We start from the raw sequence: 8,941 nt of genomic DNA, 5'->3' as shown, positions 1-8,941 counted from the left end.
GTGAAAGGTATATTTGATATACATATTGTTGATGTGTACCTTACTAATGCTCGTAGTAGCGCTTGGGTTTTGATACTGGTTCTGTTGCTCATATTTGCAACTCAAACCATGGGCTACGGATTAAACGAAGATTGGCTAAGGACAAGGTGACGATGCACGTCGGAAATGGTTCCAAGGTCGATGTGATCACCGTAGGCACGCTACCTCTACATCTACCTTGGGGATTAGTTTTAGACCTGAATAATTTTTATTTGGTGCTAGTGTTTAGCATGAACATTATATCTTGATCTTGTTTAATGCGAGACAGTTATTCATTTAAATCAGAGAATAATTCTTGTTCTATTTATATGAGTAATATCTTTTATGGTCATGCACCCTTGATGAGTGGTCTATTTTTGTTGAATCTCGATCGTGGTGATACACATATTCATAATATTGATGCCAAAAGATGCAAAGTTAATAATGATAGTGCAACTTATTTGTGGCACTGCCAATTAGGTCATATTGGTGTAAAGCGCATGAAGAAACTCCATGCTGATGGGCTTTTGGAATCACTTGATTATGAATCACTTGATGCTTGCGAACCGTGCCTCATGGGCAAGATGAGTAAGACTCCGTTCTCTGGAACAATGGAGCGAGCCACTGACTTATTGGAAATAATACATACTGATGTATGCGGTCCGATGAGTGTTGAGGCTCGTGGTGGGACATCGTAACATAAGTCTACTTATGATTTTCTGACCTTCACAGATGATTTGAGCAGACATGGGCATATCTACTTAATGAAACATAAGTCTGAAACATTTGGAAAGTTCAAAGAATTTCAGAATGAAGTGGAAAATCATCGTAACAAGAAAATAAAGTTTCTATGATATGATCGCGGAGGCGAATATTTGAGTTACGAGTTTGGTCTTCATTCAAAACAATGTGGAATAGTTTCACAACTCACGCCACCTGGAACACCATAGCGTAATGGTGCGTCCGAACATCGTAACCATGCTTTATTAGATATGGTGCGATCTATGATGTCTCTTACCGATTTACCACTATCATTTTGGGGTTATGCATTAGAGACAATTGCATTCACGTTAAATAGGGCACTATCTAAACCCGTTGAGATGACACCATATGAACTTTGTTTTGGCAAGAAACCGAAGCTATCATTTCTTAAAGTTTGGGGTTGCGATGCTTATGTGAAAAAGCTTCAACTTGATAAGCTTGAACCCAAATCAGAGAAGTGCGTCTTCATAGGATACCAAAAAGAAACTGTTGGATACACCTTCTATCACAGATCCAAAGGCAAGATATTTGTTGCTAAGAATGGATCCTTTATAGAGAAGGAGTTTATCTCGAAAGAAGTGAGTGGGAGGAAAGTATAACTTTATGAGGTAGTTGTACCTTCTCTCGAATTGGAAAGTAGTTCATCATAGAAATCAGTTCCAGTGATGCCTACACCAATTAGTGAGGAAGTTAATGATGATGATCATGAAACTTCAGATCAATTACTACCGAACCTCATAGGTCAACCAGAGTACGTTCCGCACCAGAGTGTTACGGTAATCCTGTTCTGGAAGTCATGTTACTAGACCATGACGAACCTACGAACTATGAGGAAGCGATGATGAGCCCAGATTCCGCGAAATGGCTCGAGGCCATGAAATCTGAGATGGGATCCATGTATGAGAACAAAGTATGGACTTTGGTTGACTTGCCCGATGATCGGCAAGCCCTAGAGAATAAATGGATCTTCATGAAGAAGACTGACGTTGATGGTAATGTTACTGTCTACAAAGCTCGGCTTGTTGCGAAAGGTTTTCGACAAGTTCAAGGAGTTGACTACGATGAGACCTTCTCACCCGTAGTGATGCTTAAGTCTATCCGAATCATGTTAGAAATTGTCGCATTTTATGATTACAAAATTTGGCAAATGGACGTCAAAACTGCATTCCTTAATGGATTTCTTAAAGAAGAGTTGTATATGATGCAACCAGAAGGTTTTGTTGATCCTAAAAGTGCTAACAAAGTGTGCAAGCTCTAGTGATCCATTTATGGACTAGTGCAAGCATCTCGGAGTTGAAATATACATTTTGATAGTGTGATCAAAGCATATGGTTTTATACAGACTTTCGGAGAAGCCTGTATTTACAAGAGAGTGAGTGGGAGCTCTGTAGCATTTCTAATATTATATGTGGATGACATATTATTGATTGGAAATGATATAGAATTTATGGATAGCATAAAAGGATACTTGAATAAGAATTTTTCAGTGAAATACCTCGGTGAAGCTGCTGATATATTGGGCATCAAGATCTATAGAGACAGATCAAGATGCTTAACTGGACTTTCACAAAGCACATACCTTGACAAAGTTTTGAAGAAGTTCAAAATGGATCAGTCAAATAAAGTGTTCTTGCCTGTGTTACAAGGTGTGAAGTAGAGAAAATGAAAGTCATTCCCTATGCCTCAGTCATAGGTTCTATCATGTATGCAATGTTCTGTACCAGACCTGATGTGTGCCTTGCTATAAGTTTAGCAGGGAGGTAGCAAAGTAATCCAGGAGTGGATCACTGGACAGCGGTCAAGGACATCCTGAAATACCTAAAAAGGACTAAGGATTTGTTTCTCGTTTATGGAGGTGACAAAGAGCATGTCGTAAATGGTTACGTCGATGCTAGCTTTGACACTGACCCGGATGACTCTAATTCGCATACCGGATATGTATTTATATTGAATGGTGGAGCTGGCAGTTGGTGCAGTTCCAAGAAGAGCGTCGTGGCAGGATCTACATGTGAAGCGGAGTACATAGCTGCTTCGGAAGTAGAAAATTAAGGAGTCTGGATGAAGGAGTTCATATCCGATCTAGGTGTAATACCTAGTGCATCGGGTCCAACGAAAATCTTTTGTGACAATACTGGAGCAATTGCCTTAGCGAAGGAATCCAGATTTCACAAGAGAACCAAACACATCAAGAGACGCTTCAACTCCATCCGCGATAAAGTCAAGGAGGGAGACATAGAGATTTGCAAAATACATACAGATCTGAATGTTGCAGACACATTGACTAATCCTCTTCCATGAGCAAAACATGATCAGCACCAAGACCCCATGGGTGTTAGAATCATTACAATGTAATCTAGATTATTGACTCTAGTGCAAGTGGGAGACTGAAGGAAATATGCCCTAGAGGAAATAATAAAGTTGTTATTTATATTTCCTTATATCATGATAAATGTTTATTATTCATGCTAGAATTGTATTAACCGGAAACTTGATACATGTGTGAATACGTAGACAAAACAAAGTGTCCCTAGTATGCCTCTACTTGACTGGCTCGTTAATCAAAGATGGTTAAGTTTCCTGACCATAGACATGTGTTGTCATTTGATGAACGGGGTCACATCATTAGGAGAATGATGTGATGGACAAGACCCATCCATTAGCTTAGCTTAATCAACATTAAGTTTTATTGATATTGCTTTCTTCATGACTTATACATATTCGTTTGACTATGAGATTATGCAACTCCTGAATTCCGGAGGAACACCTTGTGTGCTATCAAACGTCACAACGTAACTGGGTGATTATAAAGATGCTCTATAGGCATCTCCGAAGGTGTTTGTTGGGTTGGCATAGATTGAGATTAGGATTTGTCACTCCGAGTATCGGAGAGGTATCTCTGGGCCCTCTCGGTAATGCACATCATGATAAGCCTTGCAAGCAATGTGACTAATGTTGGGGAAGATAGTAATTTAAAAAAAATTCCTATGCACACGCAAGATCATGGCGATGCACGGCAATGAGAGGGGAGAGTGTGTCCACGTACCCTCGTAGACCGAAAGCGGAAGCGTTAGCACACCGTGGTTGATGTAGTCTTACGTCTTCACGATCCGACCGATCAAGTATCAAACACACGACACCTCCGAGTTCTGCACACATTCAACTCGACGACGTACCTTGAACTCCGATCCAGCCGAGTGTTGAGGGAGAGTTTCATCAGCTGATACGTCTCCAATGTATTTATAATATTTGATTGCTCCATGCTATATTATCTACTGTTTTGAATGTTTATGGGCTTTATTATACACTTTATATCATTTTTGGGACTAACCTATTAACCCAGAGCCCAGTGCCAGTTTCTGTTTTTACCCCGTTTTAGGGTTTCGAAGAAAAGGAAAATCAAACGGAGTCCAATTGACCTGAAACTTCACGGAACTCATTTTTGGAAGGAAAGAAGCCCAGAAGACTTGGAGTGCACGTCGGGGGATCTGCGAGGAGGTCACGAGGTAGGGGGGCGCGCCCACCCCCCTAGGCACGCGCTCCACCCTCGTGAGCCCCTCGTGCCCCCCTGAAGTACTTCTTCCACCTATATATCTCCATATACCCTAAAAACACCCGTGAGCACAATAGATCGGAGTTCCTCCGCCAAAAGCCTCCGTAGCCACCGAAAACCAATCTAGACCCGTTCCGGCACCCTGCCGGAGGGGGCAATCCTTCTCCGGTGTCCATCTTCATCATCCCGGTGCTCTCCATGACGAGGAGGGAGTAGTTCTCCCTCGGGGCTGAGGCTATGTACCAGTAGCTATGTGTTTGATCTCTCTCTCTCGTGTTCTTGAGATGATACGATCTTGATGTATCGCGAGCTTTGCTATTATATTTGGATCCTATGATGTTTCTTCCCCCTCTACTCTCTTGTAATGAATTGAGTTTCCCCTTTGAAGTTATCTTATCGGGTTGAGTCTTTAAAGATTTGAGAACACTTGATGTATGTCTTGCCGTGCGTATCTGTGGTGACAATGGGATACCACGTGATTCACTTGATGTATGTTTTGGTGATCAACTTGCGGGTTCCGCCCATGAACCTATGCATAGGGGTTGACACACGTTTTCGTCGTGATTCTCCGGTAGAACTTTGGGGCACTCCTTGAGGTCCTTTGTGTTGGTTGAATAGATGAATCTGACATTGTGTGATGCATATCGTATAATCATACCCACAGATACTTGAGGTGACATTGGAGTATCTAGGTGACATTAGGGTTTTGGCTGATTTGTGTCTTAAGGTGTTATTCTAGTACGAACTCTAGGGCTGTTTGTGACACTTATAGGAATAGCCCAACGGATTGATTGGAAAGAATAACTTTGAGGTGGTTTCATACCCTACCATAATCTCTTCATTCGTTCTCCGCTATTAGTGACTTTGGAGTGACTCTTTGTTGCATGTTGAGGGATAGTTATGTGATCCAATTATGTTAGTATTGTTGAGGGAACTTACACTAGCGAAAGTATGAACCCTAGGCCTTATTTCCACGCATAGCAATATCGTTTACGCTCACTTCTATCATTAATTACCTTGCTGTTTTTATAATTTCAGATTACAAATACCTTTATCCACTATCCATATTGCACTTGTATTACCATCTCTTCGCCGAACTAGTGCACCTATACAATTTACCATTGTATTGGGTGTGTTGGGGACACAAGAGACTCTTTGTTATTTGGTTGCGGGGTTGCTTGAGAGAGACCATCTTCATCCTACGCCTCCCATGGATTGATAAACCTTAGGTCATCCACTTGAGGGAAATTTGCTACTGTCCTACAAACCTCTGCACTTGGAGGTCCAACAATGTCTACAAGAAGAAGGTTGTGTAGTAGACATCATCAGCACGACGGCGTGGTGACGATGATGATGTTGTACCGACGCAGGCTTCGCCTAAGCACCGCTACGATATGATCGAGGTGGATTATGGTGGAGGGGGCACCGCACATGGCTAAGAGATCAAGAGATCAATTGTTGTGTCTATGGGGTGCCCCCTCCTCCGTATATAAAGGGGGAAGGAGGAGAGGGCCGGCCAAGGGGGTGGCACGCCCTAGGAGGGGGAAATCTACTCCAAGTAGGTTTGCCCCTTCCTTTCCTAATCCAAGAAGGACGGGGGAGGAAGGAGTGGGAGAGGGGAAAGGCAGGGGGCGCCGCCCCCATTTCCTTGTCCTATTCGGACTCAAGGGGAGGGGGAGTGCCTCTTGCCCTGGCCGGCCCCTCTGTCTCTCCACTAAGGCCCATTAGTACCCCCCCCGGGGGGGGGGGGGGTCCGGGAACCCCCGGTACTCTGATAAATATCTGAAACCTTCCGGAACCTTTCCGTGTCCAGACATAGTCGTCCAATATATCGATCTTTATGTCTCAACCATTTCGAGACTCCTTGTCATGTCCGTGATCACATCCGGGACTCCGAACTACCTTCGGTACATCAAAACATATAAACTCATAATATAACCGTCATCTAACTTTAAGCGTGCGGACCCTACAGGTTCGAGAACTATGTAGACATGACCGAGACACGTCTCCGGTCAATAACCAATAGCGGAACCTGGATGCTCATATTGGCTCCTACATGTTCTAAGAAGATCTTTATCAATCAAACCGCATAACAACATACGTTGTTCCCTTTGTCATCGGTATGTTACTTTCCCGAGATTCGATCGTCGGCATCTCAATACCTAGTTCAATCTAGTTACCGGCAAGTCTCTTTACTCGTTCCGTAATACATTATCCCGCAACCAACTCATTAGTTGCAATGCTTGCAAGGCTTAAGTGATGTGTATTACCGAGTGGGCCCAGAGATACCTCTTCGACAATCGGAGTGAAAAATCCTAATCTCGAAATACGCCAACCCAACAAGTACCTTCGGAGACACCTGTAGAGCACCTTTATAATCACCCAGTTACGTTGTGACATTTGGTAGCACACAAAGTGTTCATCCGGTAAACGGGAGTTGCATAATCTCATAGTCATAGGAACATGTATAAGTCATGAAGAAAGCAATAGCAACAAACTAAATGATAAAGTGCTAAGCTAACGAAATGGGTCAAGTCAATCACATCATTCTCCTAATGATGTGATCCCGTTAATCAAATGACAACTCTTTGTCTATGGCTAGGAAACATAACCATCTTTGATCAACGAGCTAGTCAAGTAAAGGCATACTAGTGACACTCTGTTTGTTTATGTATTCACACATGTATCATGTTTCTGGTTAATACAATTCTAGCATGAATAATAAACATTTATCATGATATAAGGAAATAAATAATAACTTTATTATTGCCTCTAGGGCATATTTCCTTCAGTCCCCCACTTGCACTAGAATCAATAATCTAGTTCACATCTTTATTTGATTAGTTCACATCTCCATGTGACTAATACCCGAAGGGTTTACTAGATTCTATAATCTAGTTCACATTGCTATTTGATTAACACCCAAAGAGTGATCATGTTTTGCTTCTGAGAGAAGTTTAGTCTACGGGTCCGCAACATTCAGATCCGTATGTATTTCGCAAATTTCTATGTCTACAATGCTCTGCACAGAGCTGCTCTAGCTAATTGCTCCCACTTTCAATATGTATCCAGATTGAGACTTAGAGTCATCTAGATCGATGTAAAAGCTTGCATCGACGTAACTCTTTACGACGAACTCTTTTATCACCTCCATAACCTTGAAATATTTCCTTAGTCCTCTAAGGATAATTTTGACCGTTGTCCAGTGATCTACTCCTAGATCACTATTGTACTCCCTTGCCAGAAAGATGCTAAGGTATACAATAGGACTGGTAAACATCATATCGTACTTTATAGAACCTATGATCGAGGCATAGGGAATGACTTACCATTCTCTTTCTATTTTCTGCTGTGGTCAGGTTTTGAGTCTTTACTCAACTTCACACCTTGCAACACAGGCAAGAACTCCTTCTTTGACTGTTCCATTTTGAACTACTTCTGAATCTTATCAAGGTATGTACTTATTGAAATAACTTATCAAGCGTCTTGATCTATCTCTATATACCTTGATGCTCAATGTGTAAGCAGCTTCATCGAGGTCTTTCTTTGAAAAACCTCATTTCAAATACTCCTTTATGCTTTCCAGAAAATTCTACATTCTTTCCGATCAACAATATGTCATTCACATATACTTACTAGAAATGTTGTAGTGCTCCCACTCACTTTCTTGCAAATACAGGCTTCACCACAACTCTGTAAAAAAACCATATAGTTTGATCACTTTATCAAAGCATATATTCCAACTCTGAGATGCTTGCACCAGCCCATAGATGGATCATTGGAGCTTGCTCACTTTGTTAGCATCTTTAGGGTCGACAAAATCTTCTGGTTGCGTCATATACAACTCTTCTTTCTAAGAAATCCATGAAGGAATATAGTTTTGACATCCATTTGCCAGATTTCATAAAATGCGGCAACTGCTAACATGATTCGGACAGACTTTTAAGCATCTATACGAGTGAGAAAATCTGATTGTAGTCAACACCTTGAACTTGTCAAAAAAACTTTGTGACAATTCGAGCTTTGTAGATAGTAACACTACTATCAGCGTCCGTCTTCCTCTTGAAGATCCATTTATTTTCAATGGCTTGCCGATCATCGGGCAAGTCAACCAAAGTCCACACTCTATTCTCATACATGGATCCCATCTCAGATTTCATGGCCTCAAGCCATTTTGCGGAATCTGGGCTCACCATCACTTCTTCATAGTTCGTAGGTTCGTCATGGTCTAGCAACATAACCTCCAGAACAGGATTACCGTACCACTCTGGTGCGGATCTTACTCTGGTTGACCTACGAGGTTCAGTAACAACTTGATCTGAAGTTTCATGATCATCATCATTAACTTCCTCACTAATTGGTGTAGGTGTCATAGGAACCGGTTTCTGTGATGAACTACTTTCCAATAAGGGAGCAGGTACAGTTACCTCATCAAGTTCTACTTTCCTCCCACTCACTTCTTTCGAGAGAAACTCGTTCTCTAGAAAGATTCCAAATTTAGCAACAAAAGTCTTGCCTTCAGATTTGTGATAGAAGGTGTACCCAACAGTCTCTTTTGGGTATCCTACGAAGACACATTTCTCCGATTTGGGTTCGAGCTTATCAGGTTGA

Source organism: Triticum urartu, chromosome 1, assembly GCF_003073215.2.
Source record: "Triticum urartu cultivar G1812 chromosome 1, Tu2.1, whole genome shotgun sequence".
In the NCBI taxonomy this organism is placed as follows: Eukaryota; Viridiplantae; Streptophyta; class Magnoliopsida; order Poales; family Poaceae; genus Triticum; species Triticum urartu.
This window is presented reverse-complemented; position numbering follows the sequence as displayed.